This window comes from Tripterygium wilfordii, chromosome 20 (assembly GCF_013401445.1).
Source record: "Tripterygium wilfordii isolate XIE 37 chromosome 20, ASM1340144v1, whole genome shotgun sequence".
Taxonomy (NCBI): domain Eukaryota; kingdom Viridiplantae; phylum Streptophyta; class Magnoliopsida; order Celastrales; family Celastraceae; genus Tripterygium; species Tripterygium wilfordii.
Window position 1 is genome coordinate 7,071,887 of NC_052251.1, and position 16,991 is coordinate 7,088,877.

Below are 16,991 nucleotides of genomic sequence, written 5' to 3' on the forward strand. Positions count from 1 at the left end.
AAAGAAGTATGAGTATAACATGGAGAAGGTCCCTACCATCTATGATCTTCAGTGTACTGTCATGAAGAAAGGAGAAAGTTTTCGGGATTGGACCCACAGATGGAGAGACCTAGCATCCCAAATACACCCCCCCGCTGGCGGAACGAGATCTGGTTAATGCATTCATTGACGCACTTCGAGAACCTTATACTTCAAAAATTACTAGAGGGGGGCACGCAGGTTTAGGAGAAATGATCCGAGCAGGGGAACGTATCGAGAGATGCATGTAGAGAGGAAATATCAGCATTAGCGTCCCGACGCTTGAGAAACCATAATATCAGAAGGGAGGGAAGATGAAGAAGAAGGAAAACGAGGTGCATACCGTTAATTATAGCGGCAATCCCACTTATAGGTTTCCCACATCTGATTACAGGCCGTGAAGCAATGCTCCCAGGCTATCCAATCCATATAGCCACTACCCAGACTCATATTCCTACCTACCACCTCAACAAACTTATCGGCCGCCTCAGTAAACTTACCAACCACTTCATCAAGCTTACCAACCACCTCAGCAAAATTACCAGTTACCTTAACAAGCTTACCAACCACCCTGCCAAAATTACCAAAACTTTGAAAATTCCCCCAACCCCCGAAGGCAGTTAGAACAATTCACTTCGATACCCATGACCTATGCCCAATGTTATGAGAAGTTATTGTCTAATTCAGCTATTGCACCTATCTCGAGAAGAGGACCCCAGAATCCACCTTACCCTCCTTGGTATAACCCCGAGGTGACATGTGCCTATCACGGGGATTCACCTGGACATTCAATTGAAAATTGTCTGACCTTCAAGAGGATTGTGCAAAATATGGTAAATTCCGGATGGTTGAATTTTGATGGAATCAGGAAACCCGATGTGACCACTAATCCTCTACCGGATCATGACAATAGAGATACGAATGCCGTTGAGGGTTCTGGTGAGTTTAGGAGGACAATTACAGAGGTAACTATGCCTTTGAGTTTGGTGCTGGATGCTTTGGAAAATGAGGGACTTATTAAAAGAGAGGAGCTGGACTTGACATTGAAATATGATGGCTATGATGAATTGAAGACTTGTGAATTTCACAAAGGCATTCAAGGACATTCTCTGGAGAGTTGTTTTCAATTTCAAGTAAGGGTGCAAGATTTGATTGATAGCAAGAAAGTAGTATTTGGGGTAAAGTCAGAATGCTCAAGTGTAGTCAATGTTATCGGGGATGAATTCTATAAGGGACCAAGGCCTGGTGGGCGGGCAAAGCCAATTGTCTTGCAGTACTTTTTAGAGGATCAACCTATTGTAAAAATTCCACTTCCTTCAAAGCCTGCTTACGTGACTAATAAGGTTGTTCCCTGGGTATATGAGAAAAGTGATCCTGGGGTTGCTATGGATAACATCTCAGGAGTGAGCAGGATAACCTGAACTGGACGAGTATACTCTTGAGAGGAGTCAAATGACCCAGTGTTAGGAACAGAAGCCGAAAGGAAATGGAAGGGAAAAGATGTCGTAGGAGCATATGAGAATTTGAAAGATTTGAAGAAAGATCAGATTGTATGTGAAGAAATTAAGAGAACAGTGACTGATGGAGAAATTCAGGAGTTTCTAAAGATTGTCCGTCAAAGTGAATATATGATTGTAGATCGGCTAAAAGAGACTCCGGCAAAGATTTCCATCTTGGAATTAATCATGAGTTCGGAGCCACACCGTAAAGTGTTGTTGAGAATGTTGAATCAAGCCTACGTGCCAGAAAAGATACCGACAGAACTTTTGATGGGATCGTCAGAAATGTGCTCACGACTCACCTGTTATCATTCACTGAAAAGGAGATTCCAGATGAATGGATGGGCCATAACAAGGCGTTGCATATTTATGCCATGTGTAGGGGTTTTGAAGTGGCGAGTATTTTGATTGACAATGGATTGTCATTGAATATTCTGCCCAATGAGACTTTTGATAGATTGCCAAACGATAGATCATATTTGAAGCAAGTACTAGTGGTGGCTAAAGCCTTCAATGGAACCAAGAAGGAGATAATGGGGGAGATTGAGGTCCCTCTGGAGATCGCAAATGTGACCTTCAATGTGCCTTTTGTGGTTATGGATATATCGCCTATTTACAGTTGCCTATTAGGTAGGCCGTGGATCCATACTGCTGGTGTGGTACCATCGTCTTTACATCAGAATCTCAAATTTGCTCACGGAGGAAGATTTTACATTATTAAGGGCCAGTCGGAATGGATGGTGGCTAATGTTTCAAACTCACTCCATATTGATGCGCCCCTACAGAGGATTTAAAGCTCATTCCAGTGTTTTGAGATTGCTACTGCTAGTTTTATGAAGGAAGAGCAGCTTCTGGTGCAGCCCCGTTTATCAAAAGTGGCTAAGTTTATCGAAAAAATGATGTTAATGATGGGATTCCGACCAGGCGGAGGTCTAGGCAAAGAGGAGCAGGGGATAAAGAAGCCTATAGCTGTATTGAAATAGGTTGAGCATTGGGGGCTTGGGTATAAGCCAAGTAGAGCTGATAGGATACAGGTCCAGATTGAGAAACATGCAGGCGAATCGCTCGTTTTGAGGGTCGAGAGCTGGATGTTTTGAAAAAGTTAACCCCTGGCTTTATGATAGTTTTATGTTTGGAGATTTCTTTGTAAAGGTCAATCCGCTTAATGCAGAGGCAACTCCAGGGAACTTAATCCTTAATCTTCCTGTTGATCAAGTTGAAAGGAGTCGAACTGAGGCAAATTTTGGATAGTTGTGTGAGCAGTTTGAAGATTTTCATGTTGCTGTTATAGAGGAGGATCAAAAGTTTGCTGCTAAGCTTTATTATGTCATCCCTCGGTCTCCAGGTTTTGAGCTCAACAACTGGACCAGTTTTGAACTGCCAGTCTTTATCAACAGCCTTCAAGAGTAATCTTCATATGCATTGTAATCTGTGGTCCAACTCACGGCCACTGATTGGGTTTTTGTAATGAGCGTGCCTTTACTTTATCTATTGATGAATTCGCATAGTATTGCCTTTGCATGTTCTCATGTTTCTGATGATTCTGCATGGTCATATCAGGATATGCCAGGACTTGATCCGAATATAGTGGTCCATAGATTGCCATTAAAACCAGATTGTCTGCCAGTGAAGCAAAAGTCAAGGAGATTGAAGCCGGAGATACTTTTAAAGATTTGAGATGAAGTAAAAAAGCAGTTTGATGTAGGATTTCTTGCTGTGGCAAAATACCCCGAATGGGTTGCAAATATCGTACCAGTCCCAAAGAAGGATGGTAAGGTTCCGATGTGCGTGGATTATAGGGATCTTAATCGGGCGAGCCCGAAGGATGACTTTCCTTTACCCCAAATTGACATACTGGTAGATAACACTGCTAAACATTTCGCGTTCTCCTTCATGGATGGATTCTCGAGATATAATCAGATCAAGATGGCATCGGAAGATCAAGAGAAAACTACTTTCATCACTTTATGGGGTACCTTTTGTTACAAAGTCATGCCATTTGGTCTAAAAAAACGGAAGCTACTTATCAGCGAGCCATGGTCACTCTGTTTCATGGTATGATGCATAAAGAGATTGAGGTGTATGTGGATGACATGATTGCTAAGTCAAAGGAAGATGAAAATCACGCGATTAACTTGGAGAAGTTGTTCAAGAGGTTGAGAAGACACCAATTGAAGTTGAACCCCTCGAAATGAACATTTGGGGCAACCTCAGGGAAGTTGTTAGGCTTTATTGTCAGCAGGAGAGGTATTGAAGTGGATCCGGATAAAGTGAAGGCGATCATGGAGATGTCGCCTCCTCGTACTGAGAAAGAAATTAGAGGTTTCTTTGGGAGACTCAATTATATTACTAGGTTCATTTCATAGTTGACAACCATGTGTGAGCTGATTTTTAAGTTACTTCGGAAGAATAACCCATCAGAATGGAATGACGAGTGTCAAAGTGCTTTTGAGATGATCAAACAGTATTTACAAAATCCGCCAGTCTTGATGCCTCCGGTTGCTGGAAACCGCTTATCCTCTACTTGACTGTATCGGACAATTTGATGGCGTGTATCCTAGGACAACATGATTCATCTGGAAGAATAGAGCATGCGATCTACTACTTAAGCAAGAAATTCACTAGTTGTGAGGCAAACTACTCCATGTTGGAGAAGACTTGTTGTTCATTGTCATGGGCGCGCACAGGCTCAGGCAGTATATATTGTATCACACTACTTGGTTGATCTCGAGGATGGACCCGATCAAGTATATTTTTGAAAAACCATCTCTTTCGGGGAGGATTGCAAAATGGCAGATGTTGTTGTCAGAGTATGATATTTTATATGTTACCCAGAAGGCAGTGAAGGGAAGTGCAATAGCAGATTACTTAGCAGAGCAGGCAATTAATGAATGTCAGTCTATGAATCCAAGGTTCCCAGAAGAAGAAATCTTGTCCTTAGAAATGGAGAGTCAGAAGGATTCGGGTAAATGGGTTGTGTTGTTTGATGGCGCTTCTAATATCGTTGGTAATGGGATTGGGGCTGTGCTTATTTCTCCAGAGGGCAAAGTTACCCCGTTTACTGCTAATCTTTACTTCGAATGTACTAACCATGTGTCTGAATATGAGGCTGCGCTATGGGAATTCAAGCTGCTATTGATGTCAGAAGCTTCAGGTTTATGGTGACTCTCAACTGGTGATTAGGCAGTTGTGTGACGAATTGGAAACCAGGGATGCCAAGTTATAATTTATGAAAGGAAAAGCAGTTGCTGAAAGCTCAGCACAGAAAGAAGATCCCATGCTTCAGCCTTATGACAATGAATTTATCAGGATATGCGTCGGTAGTTGGACTAACTCGGGATGGTGGACTTCCATCCCTGGATTCCCAGCAGAAAACATATGTCATGCCCGTAGAGGTTAAAGAGGAAGAAGGAAGGGGTCTTACTATAGAGCAGTATAAATAGATGGAAAAACGGATGAGCTCAATTGAAGGATTTGGGCCTGTTGGTGCTTTAAGCCCAGATATGCTATGTTTGGTGAAAGATCTTATTATTCCTCCTGATTTCAAGCTTCCTGCATTTACTCTCTTCGATGGTACTGGAATTCCTCTAGATCATCTGACCATGTATTGTCGAAGAATGCAACTCGGTGGTTTACATGTACTACTAGGCGTACTTCTAGTACACAGGAGTCAGTACCTGATTCTGACACAAGGAGACAGGAGGAGGGAATTGTACATGTTGGCATCATTATTCTATAATATTGTGCGTCTATCGAATTTGTAGATGTGTTTTTCCTATCTCACGGCCCCACCCGAAACGGGGCGTGACAACTTGGTATTGATTAATGACATCCAAAGTGAAACAAAATAGTTAAAGTTTTACAATGTTAATGACATCCAAAGTCATGGTACACTTCTCGATGAAAAGGGATGTATGTGTCTAGATTGATAAGTACTGACTTATCAAAGGAAATGTAAATGAATAATTTCGGGTGACTCCGTCAACCTAATAATGATAAGTCATAAGAAGGGTTGGACTTAAGGTTCTAGAGTTTTATGGATACTTTATAATAACTAAGAACATTTGAGTTTAAAGTTGTGAAACTAAAACACAATAATATTGGGTATTAGTATGTAACATACATGTTGAGGTATCTAGTAAAATCCTAGCAATGTTGGAAAGAACAATTATACGAAAAGTTGACACTTTAAGTTAATAAGTTTAAAGTTGTTAAATGGTTGAAGTATGTAGTGAGATCTTTAGTGGATGACTTGAATTTACAAAGATTTAAGTGTGGTTTAGTAACTCTTGTTGGGAAGCAATTCCCAAATAAGGATGTTAGTGAGATTCTAAGAAATTTCAAATATCACTAAGTTGTGTGGAAAATAAGGTATGTCATAAATGGTTAAGATAAATTTTTTTCAATACTTGAAGTAAATTTGTGAGTGTTCGATGTTATGGTGACCAATGGAATTGTTTGAGATTAGTTCACTTATGGTGAGAACGATCTTAATTGTACGGGAGTAAATGCCTTAGTAATAGTATGATGTCCTTGATTAAGGACACCTTGTGAGAAGTTAATGTTTAAAGGTTTGAGAAAATGTGCCTAAATAACGAGCATAGTAATTTAAAGTGTTTAATTATGAAAGTGCGATTATGAAAATGCTATAACGATGTTGGAGTTTCTTGATATAGGTGAATCGTTATATCTTGAACTTGTTGAGAAGTTATTGTGTAAGTTGATAATCTTGTAGAATATAAGATGTCAAAAAAAAAAAAAAAGGAAATGTTGAAGTTGTCTATTGTGGTCATAAGTTTAAGAAATTTTAAATGATATCGAAACTATTGGGAGTTGGGGATAAAAATATGAGGTGGAGAATATGTAATGTATATGTGTGAATTTACATTAATTTTGACGATGATTTTGATTATTATGTGAGTTGTGGATGTTTATAGTTGCTTAAAACCTTTTGGTAGTTTATGCTAGTTAGAAATAATTGAAGAGTTTAAGTTCTTAGATTTTTATTGGAGACATGGTTACTCAATTACGTGGATTCATAAATTAATTATTTTAGTGGTATTTGTGATGTCATGATTGGAGTATTATGATTATGGTGGATCAAATAAAGTTTTGGAAGGATAATTGTTTACAAGGGTTTAATTGGTGATCTTATTGTAGTTAAGGTTGTATTATTTTTATAATATGGGTAAAGTAGTAGTTCCTTAGTGGATAATCTATCATACTAATAGGCTTGGATCTTCGTCGTTCAGCGGTGTACTCAGGGATTCTTCTTCTATAGGAAGGTATATAGAATGAATATTACACATGATATCTTATGGTAGATTACAATAATGATAATTACATTATGGGTATAATCCTTATTAGAGGGCAATAATAGTTAACGAATATTTTAAAGTAGTAGTGTGAATTTGGGTGATTGTTAACCGATTGACACAATTTACTCACTCTTGGTGATAGGAAAAATTGATCATCTCTTTTCTCGTTAATTATGGAAATTATTTGGGCATTGCTTGGCGAATCTGTTAACTCAGTTTGACAAAGTCTATTTTGTTGTTTTCATTGACAAATTTGTGAGTTTTTCCCTTCAAGCTAGTTAGAGAGATCATGTGCTGCTTTAATTGGTTCTCGATGTCAAATATATATATATATATATATATATATATATATATATATATATTTGTGTTGCGGAGTTTTATGGTTTGTTAGTTTTTATGGCTTATGCTAAATACTACCTAGGAAAGGAAATGTTGTTAACTTTCATGTATTGTAATTAACTTTGAACTAACTTTATCGACTTTGTAAAAGAACTGCTGGTGGTAATTTATAGAATGTCTAGATATTATAAAATATATGTCTATAATGTAAATATCAAATAAACATTCTCTGAGAAGCATAACTATGTTTCTCTAAAAACTTTGCGTTATGTGATTGCTCTAAAGAAATTTTAATCTAGTGTTAGTACTAACACGTATTTTGTTTATATTCTTTGTGAGCGCCTTCCTTTGGGTAGTGAAATACTATCAAATTTTTTCTTGTACATGTTACCGAAAGTTAGTTATGCCTTTTGTGTAGAAAGTGTTTATTGTCAGAATGTGACTTGACGTGGCTAGGGTCTATTTTTCAATTGCATAATGCAAATATTAGACATTTTGTTTTGTTCTACTGGTCATGTTGATTGGTTTAGTTGCTTTATTATTTACATCTTTCTTTGAGGCGATCAACATGGAATGATAACATCTTTCCAAAAGTATTGATAACATAATGATCATGGTTGATAGTAATGTGAAATGGTAATTAGTTGGGCTTGACTCAAGGCTCCTCTGTTTCTTTGAAATTTATCTTTGGTCTAGTGGATGAATTTATGAGTTATTAAGTGTGCATGATTTCTAATCCCATATTAGATTTACTTAATTACTTATTTATCTATACTTGATAGAATATGAGAACGAATTATACTAGCATTGAATTTTTTTGGAGTAGAAATTCATGGTAGAATTTCTCTTTTTAACATTTTACTTGAGATTTTAAGTTTTTGTTTGATAGCATGGACATCATGTCTAGTGTTATCGCGGTAAATTATAAGTAATCGATAATATGGATAAACTAGCATTTTCTTAGTAAATTTCGAGGATGAAATTTTGTTTAGTGGGGAATGTTATACCCCGAGTACTTACAATCCTTATATGATTGTGAACTCTTGACTAGTGAACATATAGTGTTATGTACTGCTGCTTACGAATGTTTCAGATTGGGAAGTGGTATAAATTTCGAGGACGAAATTTTGTTAAGTGGGGAAGGATGTAATACCCCGTACCTTTAGAGTCGTGTCTAGTATATATCCATTTGAGTCGGGTAGACATGTTTGAAGTCAAATTTAAGGGTAAAAATCATTAGAAATTTATACCAAGTGAGTTGGGAGTGTACAAGTGGTTTAAAAACTTAAATTTGGTTTGCAGGTGTAACTGTCCGGATAGATTTATAAAGCTGTCCGGACAGCCATAGGAAAATGAGTGCAAATCTGCCAAAATAGGCAAAGGTGTCCGGACGGCCATCCAGGGTGTCCGGACACCTCCCTAAATCAGCACGCGTGAATTGTTTTAAAAACACTCATTTCGTGATTTCTCTTCAAATACCCGACCAAAACAAACCCTAAACCCCATTTTCTCTCAAATTTCCTCCCTCCCATCAATCTAAGATCATCAACCAAGGTAAGATTGTCCTCTTTCAAGTTGTTTCAAGTTTGATTCATGACTTCTCTCTCTAGCTTACATGTTCTTAAATTCCTCTCTTTATCCTAATCTTTCAAGGTTCGAACCCAAACTCAAATCCATGAGTTCCTACATCATTTGAGGCCTAAAAGAAGCTTGAATCTCTTCCTTCTCCTTGTTTCTACAACCTTGGTAAGTTTCTTAAACCTAAAAGCTAGTATTTAGAGATTGGGTGATTTGGGATTCTAGAGTTTTATGGGTTTTGTAGATTTGGGGGAAAATCTTTAAATCAGATGAAATTAGTGTTTTAATAGGCTGATTTAGACTTTTTTTATGGTTGTATTGCTAGATTCTATTGTTGATTGGAGTAGCAAGCTTGAGTAGGTGAAGTTCAAGAACTTGGAAAGTTCTGGGTAAGTGAAGGTAATGGGTTCTTGATTTATTGGATTAATTTGTGTTAGATATGTGAAATTGAAGTTGTTTGTATATTGATTGGAGGATGGGTTAACTGAATAATAGGTTGGTTGAGGCCGGGAAAATTCAAGGTTGAGTATTGGTTTACATAGCTAATTTTTGGAGTGCAAGGTAGGGAAATTCCACCCTTTGCTATTCTCTTTGAATATGTCTTCCTATTGAGAACATTTATCTTCCCCATTGTTCATTATGATGCGTTCTCGCCTTAATTGTGCCCGAGGGAGAACAACCCCACTTTGTGATTTCTTCGTTGTATGATTTGAGTTTTATTGCATACCCTACTTGTTCAATCTTCCATTGAGCATGAATTATTCTTGAACATGCATCATGTAGTATATATATATATATATGTAGGCTGTATGTATACCCTATTGCATAATCATGTTAGACACGCATTGTAATTGCATAGTAGATGTCGGGTATGGACCCGTACATCTCCTAGTTGTGTTAAATGTGAAATGTGGAATGCCGTTGGGCCGTTCAGGGTTCGTATGAGTACAGGAATGCCGGTGGGCCGAGTCAGGATTCCTTATGGGTTCGAAACACCATATGATGATGTCGTTGGGTTGTTCAGGGTCCCGATATGTATAGGGATGCCGGTGGACCAAGTTAGGATCTCGTATGGTGTGATTATTTACTTGTGTTTGGTATACATGATGTTAGCTATCATATTGTCGCATTTATGTCTTTCTTTAATATTTCAGCTTTATGTTATCCACTTACTCTTATTTATTCCCTACTGGGCCTTTTGCTCACCCTTTTCTTTCTCCTATTCCCTCCTCGCAGGTGAGTCTAGTTCCGGTACCAGTGTCACGGATCAGGAGGAGGGTGCGTGACATGGATGGACACCTGGAGAGTGATAGGACTAGATGGTTCTAACTTTGATTATGTTATTACTATTTTATCGTACTTATTGTCTTAGTTAAGACACATTGTGTGGTATCCCTATTCGATGGTGGGATGGACGGTTGGGAGGGTGCTCCGTGTGATCGGGACTCCCGAACCGGGTTTGAGGACTTTGTGTCCCGGCGATTTCTTATGTTTATGGGATTGCTACTTGTGTTGGTTGTTGATTATACATGTTATTGTGTGTGGAGAAATTATGTGTGATTGTTAGGTGGCCTGAGGCCCTGCTTAGATGTGATATTTGCTACGCATTGACTCCGGGTTGGCATCCTCCATCATAGGGGAGGTACTGTTGAAATTTTTGATGATTTAATGATTCATTTAAATTAGTAGATTGATTAAGATGATATCAAAAGTAACGCATTCCGGGTCCGACGTTACACTGGTATTATGATGTGAAGCAATATTTGGAGAAAGGAGAATTCCCTCCAGATGTCTCAAATAATGACAAACGCACCATCCGAAGGCTCTCAAGCTCCTTTTTCTTAGATAAAAATGTGTTGTATAAGAGAAGCTCGGGATTTGTACTCCTTCGATGTGTGGATACGAATGGAGCCAAGCAGATTATGGAAGAGATTCACGAAGGAACATGTGGTACTCATTCGAGTGGATATTCAATGGCAAGGAAGATATTGCGGGCATGCTACTATTGGCTTACCATGGAAAGAGATTGTATTAGCTATGCGATCAGATGCCATAAGTGCCAGATTTATGCTAACAAGACTCATGTTCCAGTAAACCCTCTACGGGTATTAGCAGCACCCTGGCCTTTTTCGATGTGGGGTATAGATGTTATTGGCCCTATTGAGCCCAAAGCTTCCAACGGACACCGCTTTATTCTAGTTGCAATTGATTATTTTACAAAGTGGGTGGAAACAAATTCTTATGCCAAAGTGACAAGTAACGTTATCGCCTGATTTTTGAGAAAAGATATTGTATGTCGTTACGGGGTTCCTGAAAGGATCATTACAGATAATGGCACAAAGTTCAACAGCAAGATAGTGAATGATTTATGCGAGCAGTTCAAGATTAAGCATCATAATTCATCTCCTTATCGTCCCAAGATGAACAGGGCTGTTGAGACAGCTAACAAAAATATCGAGAAGATTATTCAGAATATAACGGAGAATTACAAAGATTGGCATGAAAAACTTCCTTTTGCTTTATATGGGTACCGGACTTCTATGCGTACATCCACTGGTGAAAGTCCTTTCTCTTTAGTATACGGGACAGAGGCGGTTCTTCCCATTGAAGTAGAAATTCTCTCGCTAAGAGTAGTGATGGAGGCCAACTTGGAGGAGACGGAGTGGGTCCGAACTCGATATGAACATCTAAATTTTATTGAGGAAAGAAGATTGGGAGCACTTTGTAGAGGACAACTTTATCAAAGACGAATGATAAGAGCACATCACAAGAAAGTGCGTCCTCGTTGTTTCAGAGTGGGGGATATAGTACTAAAGATGATTCAGCCACCTAAAAAAGATTACCGTGGGAAATGGACTCCTACCTATGAGGGACCATATGTTGTGAAGAAAGCGTTCTCGGTGGAGCGATAATTTTGACAAAGATGGATGGAGATGAGTTGCCTCACCCAGTAAATGTCGATGTTCTCAGGCAATATTGTTAAGTGGGTGCACACCAAAATTGGGGCGGTTTTGGTGGAATCTTTGAATTATCACATATTTCATCTTGGAGAAGCTTGGTTTGTCCTTTCTTCCTTTGACTTCTCTACATTCTTACACATATCTTCTTCTAAAGGTTTTCGATTTGTCACCCATCCTTTTCAATAAAAATGGTGAAGAAATTCATTTCTTCGGTTTTTCACTTATGGCATATCTTTTTTCCATATCCCAATTCAATTTTCATTCCATATTCCAAAAAGTTTATCATTTGCATTCAGTAAGTTGGCAACTTGGCATGCATAGCCGTGCTATTGAATTTATCACTAATAAGGTTTTGACAGGAAATATGAAGTGTGCATTAGGACATTACTCTTGATACGAATTTGATTGGATTTTGGCATTCTAAGCTGGAAAGGATTTGAATGAAAAACTTGTGACCGAGGTACGCGTTAGTAAGAAAGAGAATATCATATTCATAAGACGTGCACAAAGAAAATCCAGATGAACTGGCAGCCTTGAACTCAAAAGTGGGCACACATGCAAATAAGCAAAGAAAAGGGAAAGAGATAGTTCAATAGTTGGGGTTCTAGAATGCGTGAAGACCTTTACTAATCAGAATAGAGAAGATGCATTGAAAATCTGAGTCAGAAATTTGAACCCTACAAGGAAGCAAATCTCGTTTGACAATTCGCAACTGTATGCATGCTTGAGGATGACAAAGCCTTGAGAGAACATGCATTCACTCATTAATGACACATTCATATTTGAACAAAATATGTTATTACATGCATCATTGCTGCATATTGTTTGTTCTTTGTGCATTATGGCAGGGTTATGCAAAAGGTACAGCTTGGACATAGTCATTTTTCTCAAATCAAATCATATCACTTGCTCGAAACATCTTTTTGTTAAGGTGAGATTACAAAAAACTCTCGAATATAATCTGCAAAACAAAAAAAATCATTTTCAGCCAAGCCGGGAATGACTACAGTGATCCCGAGCACCTTTTCTCAAAACAAAAAAAAAATCTTATTTTAGCTAAGTCGGGAATGGCTACAGTGATCCCGAGCACCTTTTCTCAAAACAAAACAAATCTTATTTTAGTCAAGCCGGGAATGGCTACAGTGATCCCGAGCATAGATTTCAGCTAAGCCGAGAATGGCTCCAAATGATCCCGAGCACCACAGCCAAGCCGGGAATGGCTCCAAATGATCCCGAGCACAGATTTCAGCCAAGCCGGGAATGGCTACAGTGATCCCGAGCACAGATTTCAGCCAAGCCGGGAATGGCTACAGTGATCCCAAGCACATATTTCAGTCAAGCCGGGAATGGCTACAGTGATCCCGAGCACAGATTTCAGCCAAGCCGGGAATGACTACAGTGATCCCGAGCACAGATTTTAGCCAAGCCGGGAATGACTACAGTGATCCCGAGCACAGATTTTAGCCAAGCCGGGAATGACTACAGTGATCCCGAGCACAGATTGTAGCCAAGTTGGGAATGGCTACATGATCCTGAGCATAGATTTCAACCAAGCTGGGAATGACTCCAGTGATCCCGAGCACAGATTTTATCCAAGTCAGGAATGGCTACAGTGGTCCCGAGCACTGATTTCAGCCAAGCCGGGAATGGCTACAGTGATCCCGAGCACAGATTTCAGCCAAACCGGGAATGGCTACAGTGATCTCGAGCACTTTTTTCAGCCAAGACGGGAATGGCTACAGTGATCCGAGCACATTTTCTACAAAGCCGGGAATGACTACAGTGATCCGAGCACCTTTTCGACAAAGCCGGGAATGACTACATTGATCCCGAGCATCTTTCCTCATCCTTCCCGTACCAAACTCGGCTAACTACACCTTTGTCTGCCATTTATTTCATAAAAGACGTACAAAGGGGGGCAGCTGTAGTAATCGGTTTTCGTCCGACCAAAAATATAAATTAAAATTAAAATAAAAAATAAAATCCAAACTCTTTTCTTTACTTAAAAATTGGTGAGCCACAAACTCAAAATTTAAGACCCAATTCCAAAGTAAGCTTAAGTTTTGGCCCAATTACCAAAAACAAAGCCCTAGAAAATACATAGAGAATAAAAAATAAGTAAATTAAATGAAAAATTAAAAATGGAAAAGACCGAAAAGAATAGTCATCTTAGTTAAAAGGAAATAAAAAGTAGGGGCAAAAGGGGAAAATTGAAAGAGCTAGGGTTTAGGTCTTTTGGTTTAGAGATTTATGTTTATATGTGTATATATGCGTATGCATCCACGGTTTGGTTGCATATTAGTATTATCGAATATACGTTGATAATGTGTATGTGTGTATGTGTATATGTATACTTGATGTGAAGTTGATCTCTTGATTATATTTGAGTATCCATTTGACCATTCTTTGTGTTTCATGTTGGGCTTGGATCGGGCTTGACCACACTTGGGCCGAAGGGCACACTTGGAAGATTTGGACCAAATTTAAGCAATGAATGACCTATGGACAATATTTGAATTGTTGTATATATTTGTACTTTTTTTATTTTATTTTTATTTTTCTTTGTACATAATTGTAAAATGTAATAGTGTAGCAAAAATAGTGGATGTAAAATAGAAAATGCATACATGATATTGGAGGATGCTGGAAGCATATAGAAATTAGGAATTGATTTTGTGAATGATGATTGCATTAGAATGCATGCTTAGGACTTTGATTTCTCACATTATGCCATGCCTTAGACGTATCCTAGGATTGTTTGAATGCCATGAAAATAAATGCAATGCGTTAGTTTTAGGACTAACCCAAGCCGTCTCACTTTAATAAACACACCAAGATTAAATTATGGAACCCTTATGTTTTGTTTAAATACCAAGAAGCCTTCAAGATATTGGGGTTCCATTGGCATTCATCCAAAACATTTGGATTTCGTTGACCCGGAAAGCAAATATGTTTTTAGGGATTAGGAGAATTTATTTAAGGACTCAAAGGTGGGTTTAAAGATATTTGGCCCATTCAATGAGCCTTAAATGGATTCTTTCTTTTCTCATGAAGAACATAATTGTGAGTAAGGCTTGAATTGAACCTTTTTCCTTGATTGTGGGCCCTTTTGGTACATCAACCAAATCTCCAAAAATCCCTTTTTCAAAAATATCGAAACCCACTTCAATGTGGGATTTTTTATCAAACCCTTTCCAAAAATCCTTTTTTTCAAAAATTCTCCAAACCACTTTAAGTGGAAATTTTCATCAAACATTTCAGCCAAGCCGGGAATGGCCCCAATGATCCCGTGCACACCTTTTTTTAAAATTATCAAACCCACTCCAAGTGGGATTTTATCCAATCTTCGGCGAAGCCGGGAATGGCCCTAATGATCCCATGCACACCCTTTTTCAAATTACGAAACCCACGCCAAGTGAGATTTTATCCAATCTGTGGCCAAGCCGGGAATGGCCCCAATGATCCCGTGCACCCCTTTTTCAAATTACCAACCTCACTCCAAGTGGTTTTTTATTCATCTTTGGCCAAGCTCGGAATGGCCGCAGTGATCCCATGCATCCTTTTCTCCAAACCACTCCGAGTGGATTTTTCATTACATTCCAATAAGACCCATCAAAATGGGATTTTCAAAAGCAAATTAGAGCCAAATAGGAAAACATTCAAAGGTAACCGATTTCGGGAGTTGTGGGGTGCCTAACACCTTCCCCATACTCAATAGACCCCCTTGACCATTTTTCTCGTAGACCAGAACGGATGTCCAATAGCATCCTAAAAATCAATTGGTGGCGACTTCATTGTTTTTCATCCCGGTTGCTTCAGACCCCATCCGAGAATTCTTAATAGAAGGAAGCTTTCCGAGAATACAAATGAAGCAAGAAACATCCGAGCAATGGCAACAAGATACTCCATAATAAAAGATCAACTTGATAGGAGGTCATTTACATTTCCTTACCTCAAATGTCTTGCTCATTGGGAAGCTGATTACATACTAAGAGAAGTCCATGAAGGAAATTGTGGTAGTTACGTGGGAGGAAGAACCTTGGCCAACAAGGTGCTATGATACAATTATTATTGGTCTACAATGAGAAAGGATGTCAAACAATTGGTGCGAAAAATGTGACAAATGCCAAAGACATTCTAATGTCCCTCATCTTCCTCCAACCGAGATGACCATCATCCAAAACCTTGTCCTTTCGCGCAATGGATAATTAAAAATAAGAAAAATAGGTTATGGAATATTGGGGGAAGAAATCAATAACTAAATTTGAGAAATGACAAGGTTTCGAGAATCTCTTTTTAAGTTTCGTTACACCACTTCCATTTTGATAATAAATTCAATCAAATGCTTCACATCTCAAGAAAATAATCGGATGATTTGTAAATAAAGATCATAAAAATAGAAATTGTATTTGATATGGAAAACCTCTTTTCTTTTTAAGCACGCCTTGATTTATCTTATAAGCAATCCAAAATTGGCTGTATATCAAGTGACAATAGATCAACCTATAAAACAAATGCACCAGTAATATTTATATCCCAATAAAATCACATAAAGAAGAATGACTGAATTTATATGAAAATAGAAAACATAATTTCTGAATTATGAAAATCTGAATAATTAAAGCATTGAACCATAAACAAATATATAATTCAATCCAGCACATGAAATCAAAGAAGAAACGACAAACTACACTTAAAGGTTCATCTCTAACCTAGACGAAAACTTAACTTACAACTCATTCGACAAAATTCTAGAAAGAATTTGTGAGAGAGAGTTTGAGGCAAAATAAAATTATAAATTGTGTTTCCATCTCTGTGCATCCGTTTGTTCTCTATCCCTAGTGATGCCCACTATTTATAGAGAAGTTGAACTACACTGGTACACTGCTCATAAGTCATAACTCATTCAATAAATACAAGCATGCATGGAAGTGGCAGTATGTGATTATTAGATGATACGGTATTAGTCAACACAGATTACATTCCATAATTTCATCCCTATGACTATGGGATTGACAGTATGTATATATGGTCGCGTCATTAGTGTGTACACATTCTCAGTTGCTAGAATTAGGGAGAAAGACGTGTGATTCTGTAACTATATATGATAGACTTGTAACACAAAGTAAATAAGAACATAGAAACACTTGCAATCTTTCTCTTCTTTTTCTTCATGGTATCGGAGTAGGCCGTTCATAATCATCTTGCCTAAAAATGGCAGATATTATTTCGTCCAGTTCAAAGGCAGAAAGTTCTTCTGTCTCTGCATCATCAAAATT